Source organism: Pteropus medius, unplaced genomic scaffold, assembly GCF_902729225.1.
Source record: "Pteropus medius unplaced genomic scaffold, Ma_sr-lr_union100, whole genome shotgun sequence".
Taxonomy (NCBI): Eukaryota; Metazoa; Chordata; class Mammalia; order Chiroptera; family Pteropodidae; genus Pteropus; species Pteropus medius.
In genome coordinates, this window is record NW_024356335.1 from 2,613,958 (window position 1) to 2,624,690 (window position 10,733).

The 10,733-nt window shown below is 41.3% G+C and overlaps 1 long non-coding RNA gene across 3 annotated transcripts; it reads right to left on the reverse strand.

Annotated features, from left to right (window-relative positions):
- Window positions 1–2,837: 2,837 nt before the first annotated feature.
- Window positions 2,838–9,864, reverse strand: LOC120601712 (uncharacterized). Of its 3 annotated transcripts, none has more exons than XR_005652516.1 (4): window positions 9,384–9,864; window positions 5,435–5,527; window positions 4,192–4,308; window positions 2,838–4,092 (listed from the first exon to the last, which is right to left on the reverse strand). It is a non-coding gene; the product is annotated as an uncharacterized LOC120601712 (long non-coding RNA). The 3 variants fall into 3 exon arrangements; XR_005652515.1 differs by having other exon boundaries at window positions 2,838–3,629; window positions 4,006–4,308; XR_005652514.1 differs by having other exon boundaries at window positions 2,838–4,308.
- Window positions 9,865–10,733: the final 869 nt, after the last annotated feature.

Here is a 10,733-nt window from a genome sequence, read left to right on the forward strand (position 1 = left end):
AAGAGGAGTAAACGTTGATTATATAACCACAAGAATCGGTATAAAATTAGATTGTGAGCAGTGTTGCAAATGAGAGGCAGGTGGCATCACGAGGGCTTCCACGGGGCGTGGAAACTTCTCTGAGAAGTGACGACTGAGATGTGATCTGAAGAGCAAGAGCTGACCTGGTGATGAGAGGAGAGAAGGGTGTCTCAGCAGAAGGGATGCGCGCAAGCCCCGGAGTTGGAGGTGTCACAGCACATGCACGCATCTAAAAGGAGGCCGGTGCCCAAGACCAGCTAAGGCAACTCTGAAAAAAGAAAAATGACATTGGATGGCCAGACTTTTTATAAAGCTGTAGTAATGAAGGCAGTATGGTATGGGCGTAAGGATAAATGAATTGACGAATAGAACAGAGGGCAAGGTTTGGAAACAGATCCGTGCATGTACAGTTACCATATTTATGACAAAGGTAACACTGTAGTCCAGTGGGAAAGGTGCGGTCTTTTCAATAAATGGGGCTGAGTCAATTGGCTATCCCTATGAAAAAAAGTATGTCTCTATTCCTATCTCACATTATCCGCAAAAATCTATTCCAGATGATTTACAGAGCAAAATGTGAAAGGTAAAACAATAAAGGTCTTAGAGGAAGACACTGGAGAGCAGTCATGTGACCTTGGAGTAAGCAAATATGTCTCAAAAACAGGATACAAAAAGGCTAACTATACAAGAAAAAATTCATAAATTGAACACTTCAAAATCAAGTAATTCGGTTCCTAAAAGATACCAGCAAGCGACTAAAAAGCTCAGTAAAGGAATGGGAGAAGATGTTCACAATCCACGTATTTAACAAAGAACTTGGGTTTGGAATATATTTTTTAAAAGCCTACAAATCAATAGGAAAAAAGGCAAGCAGCCCCAATTTTTTTTTAAAGGGAAAAAGACTTCAGTAGACACTTGACAAAAGAAGGTATTTGAAAGACCAATAAACCTACCACAAGCTACTAGACTTCATTAGTCATCAGAGAAATAAACACTGAAATCACAAGATACCACTGCCACCCACCAGAATAGCTAAAATTAAAAAGACAGAATACCTGGTATTGAAGAGGATGTGGAGGCCAGGAACACTGGCACACGGTGGCTGGGATGCGTATTGGTATTTAAGCAAACTGCTTGTCATTATCTGCTAAAGCTGACTGTGTTCATACCCAAGGACCCAGCAATTCCACTCCTGGATGTGTATCACATTAAATGTTTACCAAAGACATGTATTAAAATGTTCAGAGTTGTACTACCTATAATAGTTAAAAACCCAAAACTACCTAGATCCCTATAAATAGCAAGATAAATTTATCAAAATAGATATCGTGGTATACCCATGCATTGGGGATACTATACAAAAATGCAAATAAACAAATGATGGGTACATTCAACATGGATGAATCTCATCAGTATATTTATAGGTGAAGCAGACCGAACAAAAGCTTAGATACTGGCTAATCTCATCTCTATTAAGTGCAGAAGCAGGTAAAACTAACTCATGGTGCTAAAAGTCAGGACAACAGTTACCCCAGGGAAAGCAGTAACAGGAAAAGGACGCGAAGGTGGCTTCCGGAGTCTGATTTTCTGTTTCATGCTCTGGGTACTGGTTACTTGGCGCTTTTAGTTGGTTTGAATTCTTTGAGCTGTATAATTGCATGCATTTTTCTCTGTGTTATACTCGAATAAAAGGTAAGAGGAAGAAGGAGGAAGAGTCCTATGTGGCTGAAGAAGATCAAATGAAAGAAGCCGGGTGAGGCTGAAGAGACAGGGAAAAAGCAAGCAGGGCCTGGCTGGCCAGGGGACCAGTCTAGCATTTGAACAAAAGTTAGGGTGGGAATAGAGAGTTGGAAGGTGGTGACAGTGATCTGTTTTGCATTTCACGCAGATCACCCAAAAATGGCTTTAAAGATGACTGATTTCAAGATGCATTGGTCTCTTTTTTTCTCCTGAGACATCACCAAAATGAATGGAAAGAAATAAACAGGAGATACACTTACAGCGATGACATGAACCAGGAGGAGAGAGATCATGAGCCGAAACATTTCACTAAATTTCTGGAAGTGAAAAAGTAGGTGGGAGCGAAGGGCCGGTGCAGCTGCTCAGAGGGACGTGCAGCTCCCGCGCTGTCAGAGGGCGTCTTGTCACAAAAGGATTGGATCCCAGGGAACCTGGGAGAGATGCGGTCTCAAATATCTGCAGGCAAAGGAACGAGGGAGGGACAGGTAGGGCTAAAGCAAGGGGTTAATTGAAAGCTGGCAGGTAAAGCCATCTACGCCTATACCTCCCAACCCTACCCCTACACAGAGAGTGCGCAGAACAATCAAATAATAAGAAGGGACTCTGAGAAATTAAACACTGGATTGCTCAAATGAAAAGTCCAATAGAGTTAAAAGATAAATTCAAAGAAATCTCACAGAATGTAAGACCAAGGTAAAAGAGACAGAAAATATGAGAAGAAAATGAAACTAATGAAGAAATTCGTTTATGGTTTTCAATAGCTGACTAATGATAGTTCCAGAAACAAAAAAATTTTAAAGGGGGTAGGAGGAAGAATTAACAGAGAAATAATACAAGAAAATTTCCCACAGTCGAACGATACAAGCCTCCAAAATAGACCCATAGAATGATCAGCAATGACAGCGAATACATTCACATAAAGAAACCTTGTCATGAAATTACCTGGGTCTATGTTTCAGCAAAATAAGAGAATAAACCAGGGAAAAGGAAAACATGGTGTCCAAGAAACGATGGGCCATCCCAGAAAAACAACAGAGAAACTCGGAGAAGCAATATAGCAGATCTCAGGGGGAAACAGTTGGTGTACCAGACGGAGTCTCCTGGGAAGGGAGAATGTAACAAAACACAGAACTGGACTAGGAGGCTGGAAATGAATGAAAATATGACCATGGCAAATGGCACAAGAGGAAAAGTGCAAGTGGAAATTCCAGGGAGAAAATGGTATTCACAAAGGAAAACAGTATGTGGAGTGTTTTCTGTGAGCTCAACCCTCACCTCTCATGGCAGGAATTCAGTTAGTATTGTCTAAGTTACATACATCAAGAAACAGAAATGGAAGCATATTGTTGGAAGGGACCAGAGATACTGTAAATAGTTAAAGGAGCTGAAAGTCGCTTCTGGGATGAGGGCTAGAGGATTCGGGGAGTTAGGAGGGGGAGATCTATTGTTTTTAACCATGACATATAATATTTCAATATAAGTTTTCAAATTGGCCATGTCACTGGCTGCAGAGTGGAAATTAGACTGGAGGAGGGCAAGAGCAGATGCAGGGAGACTGGTTAGGAGAATATTGCAGCCATGCAGCTGGAAACAAAGGTTTATTGGACTAGATTGGTGGTAGTGGAGATGGGGAGAGGACGATGGATAAAACACGAGGTCACATTGACAGGCCCCAGGATGGCTTGGGTAAAGGGATGGTGAGAAAAGATGGTGATCCAGTGATGACACCTAGTTTCATGCTTACGTGAGTGGACAGTAGAGCCATAATTCCAGGCTTCTCCTGGGCCATTTATGGCAGTGCAGCCTCCAGTAAAATCCCAAGAAATGACCTGGATAAGTGCCTTGAGTTCTCTGGTCCTCTTCTTTCTCTGTAAAATGGGTCTAGTAAGAGTATCGGACTCAAAGTGCTGTGCTAAGGATTAAGTGAAATAATAAGTATAAACTTCCTGGAATGTGGTAAGTGCTCAAGAAAAGGTATCTCTTCTTCTTCTTCTTCTTTTTTTCTTTCTTTGAAAGTCTGGAGAGCAAATTTCTAGGCCACACTCTGACCTATGACTACCTAATACCCGTTAAGCACTGAGTATCCCAAAGAGGTTAATACTCTGGGCCACCCAGAATTTTCTAGGATTGGCAGGTTGATCAGACCCCTGGTCCCCACTGGCCACTTCTCCATCTCCACTGCCCTGTTGATAGAGTGTCTCAACAACAGTGGGGGAATCCTAGAAATTACTTCTAAGAATTTACCTGTGGATGCTGCAAGACGAGAGAGCAAAGTTCATAGCGGTACAGCTTTGCCCCGCTATCTGAGAGTGGAGTGTTCCTATGAACCATCTGTAAGCCGAAATGACACAAAGTGAAGAAACGATTACCTTAGCATGCATCTTGCTAACGGATGCACAGAATAAATCGAGATAAAGCACAGATGCTCACAGGTACAGTTCAAAGCTGAGGCGACCTGAGGCTGAGATGCTGCGTGTAGTTCCCAGGGAAGAAGCTTGGTGGCGCCACTCCCGCAACTGGGTATGTGTGCTCCTCTGGAACTTCTCGCTGCAAACCAAACGCTTGAACGCTGTTTTTGCTTTTCACTCTTCCCGCCCCCACCCCTCTGTGAGCACAGAAATCCTCTCTGGATTTCTTTCGATTAGCAAAAACAGGTAGTGCTAATGTAGGTCTTTCATAAAAGCGAAGTGGGGTAATGAGAACTTTCGAAAAGCAGGGGACACCGTATTTACAATGGTGAAAAATTAAAAATAATCTACATCTACACGTCCATCGCTAAAGGTACTGTCAAAAAAATAAGATGGATGTGTGAAGTAAAATGTTACACATCCATATAAAGGAACCTATGTGTTTTCCAAAAACGATGATGATAGATGATATGTATGTTTGGAAATGAAAAGATGTTCATGATATATCATGTAAAAAAGCCACTTTTAGAAATTAGAATAGTAGAAGCCCATTTTGGTGTGTGTGTGTGTGCACGCACACACGTGTGCATGCACATGTGCATGTTAGAGACATACACTTATCTTAGGTACCTATCCCTACACATCTTAAATACATACACACATCTTAGGTGCATATATACATTATATACATACGTAACCAACCTTATTTGTGTATATGTGTGTGTATCTGTGTGTAAATGTATATATATACATAGAAAATGGGAAAATAGTCTGGAATTAAATAGGCCAAAAAATTAACAATTGAAGTAGTTATTACCGGTTAGTGGAATTTTAGATGCCATTTCTTTCTTTTTTTATAATTTTATTCATTGTCTGAAAAAAATTTCAATGTGTATATACTAGTCTCTTTTCACTTTTAAAAATTAAATCTTTTAGACATACAACAGTATTGATAATGTAATGAAATATCATGAAACCATTAATCAGATTCACATATATACTCCTTTAATCGAAAGAATTATTTTAAGTTATTTCAAAAAATATGTGATCATCATTATTCGAGCAATACTGAAATGTGTAAAATAAAGTCTCTTCTCAATCTCCCTAACCACGAATTACGAAAATTTACTTAAAAATATAAAACATGATATGAAAATGGAAAATATATACCATATTTTTGGGTGGAAAGTCTTTTTTTTTTTTTTTTAGGAACGTAAAAGTGGTTTTATTGGGGGTGGGAAGAAGTGGAGTATAGGAAACTTTACCTTGAACTTAGCCACATTTACAACATAAAGACCATAGCAGGTCCACCAAAAGTCGAGATGGATGAATGCGTCGCTGGACCAAGGCTGAGATAACTGAGCATATGAAAAGACGAAGGGGAGACATGAAGAGTAGGCATATAAAATCCATTCGCCGGTTCTGCAGTCTTGAGATTGACTAGTCTTTTGTGCTAAACCATTCTATTTTCAGTCATTAATCTTTATTTTTGAATAAAAATAAGCCCTTAATTGAAACAGCAGAAGTTAACAATTAACTAAGGATGCAGGTGGATGGAAAATATTAATATAACAATGTCCATTCTCCCAACATACATATAATTTTATGTAATTCCAATTATAGTACCATTTTTAATGATCATAATGATCATAAAGTTTACGTGGGAGAATAAATATCTGAGAATGGCCAAAAAAGGTTCAAAGGAATAGATCTTAACTGATAGATAATAAAATATACTGTAAAGCCACTATAATTCGATGATATGGTGTTGGCATAGGATTATTGACTTGAAAGAAAACTTTGGAACAGAATAAAGAGCCCAGAAATACATCCCAGTATACACGAGAATTCAATACGTAATAAATATTTCACTTCAGTGAGAAAAGGTTAATTAATAAATAATGCTGGAAAAAAGCACCATCTGTAAGAAAGTAAATTTGTATCCTTTCCTCACACCATGTAAAATATCGAATTGCGATAGATTAATAAGACAAATGTAAAAATAAAGAAATTTAGAAGTTTTATATGCAGAATCCAGGGATTAGAGGGGATATTTTTAACCTGTGACAAGAAACCTAGAGTCTAAAAAAGAAAAGAATCTTTTTTTTTTTACTATATAAAATTTAATCTCATCCAGTTAATTTTTTATTTGATATTGTACATCTTGGTTCTAGAATTCCCATTTGCTTATTTTGATAGTCTGTTTCTCTATTGAGTTGTTCTGTTCATTCATTACTAGCATATTTTCTTTCATATCTATGAACATAGTTATAATAGCTGCTTTAAAATGCTTGCATCTTCTTTCCAAGATCTGGGTCACCTTGAAGTTGGTCTCCATGATTGCCTTTTCTCTTGAGTATGGGTCACATTGTCCTATTTCTTCATATGTCTAGTAATTTTGGATTATATCCTGGATACCATCAATGATAAATTGTAGAGACTCTGGATTCTGTTATGTTCCTCTGGACAACTGTTGATTTTTTTTATTTTACCAGGCAGTTAACTTGGCTGAACTCAAACTTCAAACTCACTCTTCCTTGTGGCAGGCACAGCTAAAATCTCTGTTCAGAAGCCAGTTAGGCTTCTCAGAATTTTTCCACTGAATTCACAGTTCAGAAAACACCCTGAGATTTGGGTAAAGTTTATAAGCGAAACTCGAAACACTCCCGCGACGGATTCTCCTTTCTGGGATTTCCTTTCACTTTCCATCTACTTTGAAGCCCCAGATTTTGTGCTCTGATTCCTCAAAAAGTAAGAATGCAGATTTCTATCTAAATTTTAGCCGACTCATGTAACACCCTCTGGGGCCTGCCCTTGGCACAAATATGTAAAAATGAGAAACTCATTGAATGTCAGTTCCCTTCTTGCAAGTGTCAGTCTCTCCAATTTCTGCTGGGTTTCGATCACTTTCAGTACCCGTACATAGCCTTTTCAATATCTCGTCCTGTCAAAGAGATCATCTTTTACCAGGTATTTTGTTATTATTAGGGATGGAACTCTCCAATGACATAAAATTCAAACTTTTTTAGATGGCTAAAGATTTCCAAAAACAAAGTTAAAAGACAGATATTAAGCTGGGAAAAATATATCCGCCATGCATATGACTGATAAAGAGTTAATTTCTAGCTCTTACAAATTGTTAAGAAAAAGACAAAGCATCCAATAGAAAAATGTTCCCAGGGTATGAGTAGGCTCAAAGAACAGCAAACCCAAATGGCCAATGAACATATGGCTCAAACTCCTAAGACTCAGGGAAATGCAAATTGAAGTAACTCCTTGCCCATCAGATTGGCAAAAATTCAAAAGAATGTTAACACCTACTACTGATGGGGGTGAAAGGAAAAGTATATTTTCATATGTCTCTTTCAAAAAGAAAATTGATACTGCCTTTTTGGGAAGCTATATAGAAAAAAATCTGTTTAAAAAATTCAAATTCCCTTCGACCTACCAAATCCCTCTAGTAAGAATTTGTCTCATAGAAATAAACAGAAACACTCATATGGAGGAATATGTAAAGGTGTTTAGTGTAGAAATATTTATAGTGCACAAAGAACTAGAAAGAGTCCATGGATAGGAGTGTTTAAATCATGACACATTTGTGCCATGAAAAAAGATGTAGCCATTAAAAAGAATAGATTCACTTGCTGCTAGGATTTCTATAAAATTATTAATGGAGAAATTAAGTATATGTAATATGATCTGTTCTGTCAAACAGACAATGATCTGCAAGCTGTATATGTACATGACTGAATGGGCATGTAAAAGTGTATGGAAGGATTCAAACCAGATTTTAACACTGGTTGTTGGAATATTAGGTAAAGACTAGGGGGATGGAAAAGGGGTAAGATTAAAAAGTGTTTAAAATGTATTTTAAAAGCGTACATAAAAAAATATGATACGATCCATTTATATACAAATGTGTGTGTGAAAGCTGAGTAACGGAAAGGTGTTTAAGACCTGATCAACAAAATGTGAATGGTTATTAACTTGTTCTCTGTACCCTTCTATTTTTAAAAATCATTTCTTAAATGTGTATAAATCACATCATAGAAAAATTAAAGCGATTTTTATCATGAAAAAAAAGATTTTAAAACTACAAAAGTAGGCTTCCTCCCTAGATAATGTCATCTAGCCCAGGGTCACCTGTACACCGATAACTCTTAAATTTCCATCTCTGTTCCCAACCATGGCCAAGAGCTACGGGTTCACAGCCTAAGATGTCAGATCAACAACTCCACTTATATGGGCATCTCAAGCTGTACAGAGCCAGCATGGATGGCTTGATTCTCTCCCCTTCAATGGGCTCTTGCTTGAGTCCTCCCCATCTTAGTAAGTGGTACCACCATGTCACCAGTCTGGAAGTTTGTCCTGATTCTTCTTGCTTTCTTCAATCCCACATTCAATCCAAGGGCAATTCCTGGAAGGTCTGTGTTCAGAATGTGCCCCCTATTTCACCATCTGCAATGCCAAGTTTGATCTTTCCAAGGTCTGGCCCTCCCTGCCTTCCATCCTCGCCTGTTGCCCCTTGCCCACTCACTCTCCTCCAGTCTCAGGGCCTTTGCACGGGCTGTTCCTGACCTCTGAGCACTCACCCCGGATTTTCACCTGGATTTCTTTTTCTTGTCATTCACACTTTGAGAAGTCCTCCCTGCCTCTTACTTAAATCGCTTCCCCATTCCCACCCAGTCATTCTGTCCCTGACCCAATTTAATTTTCTTCTTGGTGCTAGTTTGCTGTGTGTCTGCCCTGCTGGAATGTAACATGCTCCAAGCAGAGACTTTGTCTAGTTAACATTGTATCCTTAGCACTGAGAACGAAGCCTAACACATAGTAGAGGCACAATAAATACTTATTGACTAAAACAATGTGGACATTCACTGATACAGACACATATACACAGATGTACTTGCACATACAAATGCACGCTCACGCAGAGGAACACACACATATGCTGTGAGGTACATGTAGAGAAGCAGAGTCACATAGAAATAGCCATGAACTGACATAGAATTGTAGTTCCTACAGACACACGCACACACTCACATGGGACATGCAAAAACAGATACACTCACGTAATAATACACACTTATCTTTAGACATATTCATTAATCCATATAGATTCAAACACTGACACACTGACGTACAGTGGCACAAACATGCTTGCATGGTCACACACACAGATACTCAGGTGTAAGGACATAAATGAACACCTACCTCACACTTGCACTTGTGTGTCGGTACACAAACTTTGCCTTTGCCGGACCCAGGCTTTCACATCCTTGGCGAGCCCGGCTTGGGTTGGCACTGCTGGGCCATTCTGCAGCCCTCAGCCAGGAGAGCCCCAGACCTGGGACTGCTCCCCTCCTGGGACAGATGTTCTGGGAGGGGGTCGTGGCTGCTGGGCAGGTGGCCCCTGATTTACGATTGCTCCAAGGTCCACTGTTTGGAGCAGTAATGTCACAGAGGCCATTAGCTGTTTGGGCAGAGCTGTAAAACGTGCCTGGCTTGGCACCCTTTGCTCCAGCCACACTCTTCTCTGCGGTCACCCTGCCTCCCAGAGCAGCGTCTGAATACCATAGGCAGTGGCCTCCTGTAGCCACATACTAAAGAGACAAGGGCAGCAGGGAAAGCCCTCAGAGTTCCTGAGGTACCTACCAGCCCAGCTGGGACAGGGGTGATGTTGTGGGGTAAGGGTCACAGGTTAGTGGTCCTTAGCAATTTGAGGCAAATGGATATGCTCTCTGCCCCATACAGCTAGAGCAAGCAGGGGCTGGGGTGGAGAGAGCTCTGGCTGCTGAGGGAGGGGCTGGGAGGGCACCTGGCCCCCCAGGTGGGCTCAGCTACTGCCTGGAACTCCCAAGGCACACTCAGTGCCAGACACTGGGGAGCAGACCAGCCCCAGAGCCCAGTAGCTGGTGAGCCAGGGCCACCCACGGCTACCTGTCCAGCCTGCAGAGGACTCCAGTTTAGCTCATGAAGTCTTCAGGGGGCTGGACGTCGTCTTTCCCCCGGACATCCAGGTGCGAGACCCTGAGGAAACAGCCTCTGTGGCCAGCCTCTCGGCAGCGTCCTCTTTACATGGGGCCTTTGGGAGACACCCTCTGCCAGGCTTGGGAAACAGAGGGACAGGTCCCCAAAGGGTCCTGGTGATACGTTCCCAAGCCTAGAAGCTGGAGAGGCCACAGTTTGTATAGGGACACTGTGATATAGCTGTGAACAAGGGCCAGGCGGGAGAGGACTGTCATGTACAGGACGCCGAGTGGGGCAGCTGACATACCCCACCTCTTTGTCCTAACCCAGTGAGCGAGGGACTTCCCCTCCCATTTTACAGACAATAAAACTGAGACTCCGGGAGTGAAGCCACCTGCCCAAGTCCTCACAAAGGGCGCGAGGCCCAGGCAGCAAGGCTTCAGAGAGTGATGGAGAGCAGCCTGAGGTACTTCAAGGGTAATTTCTATCCTTGTCTTGGAGCCCGGCAAGGCTCTGAAGTTCCAGAAAGGATGAGCCCCTGGGGAGTCGGACCAAGGGCCCAGCGCTGCCTCCCCCTCCGCCCGTGATTAATGC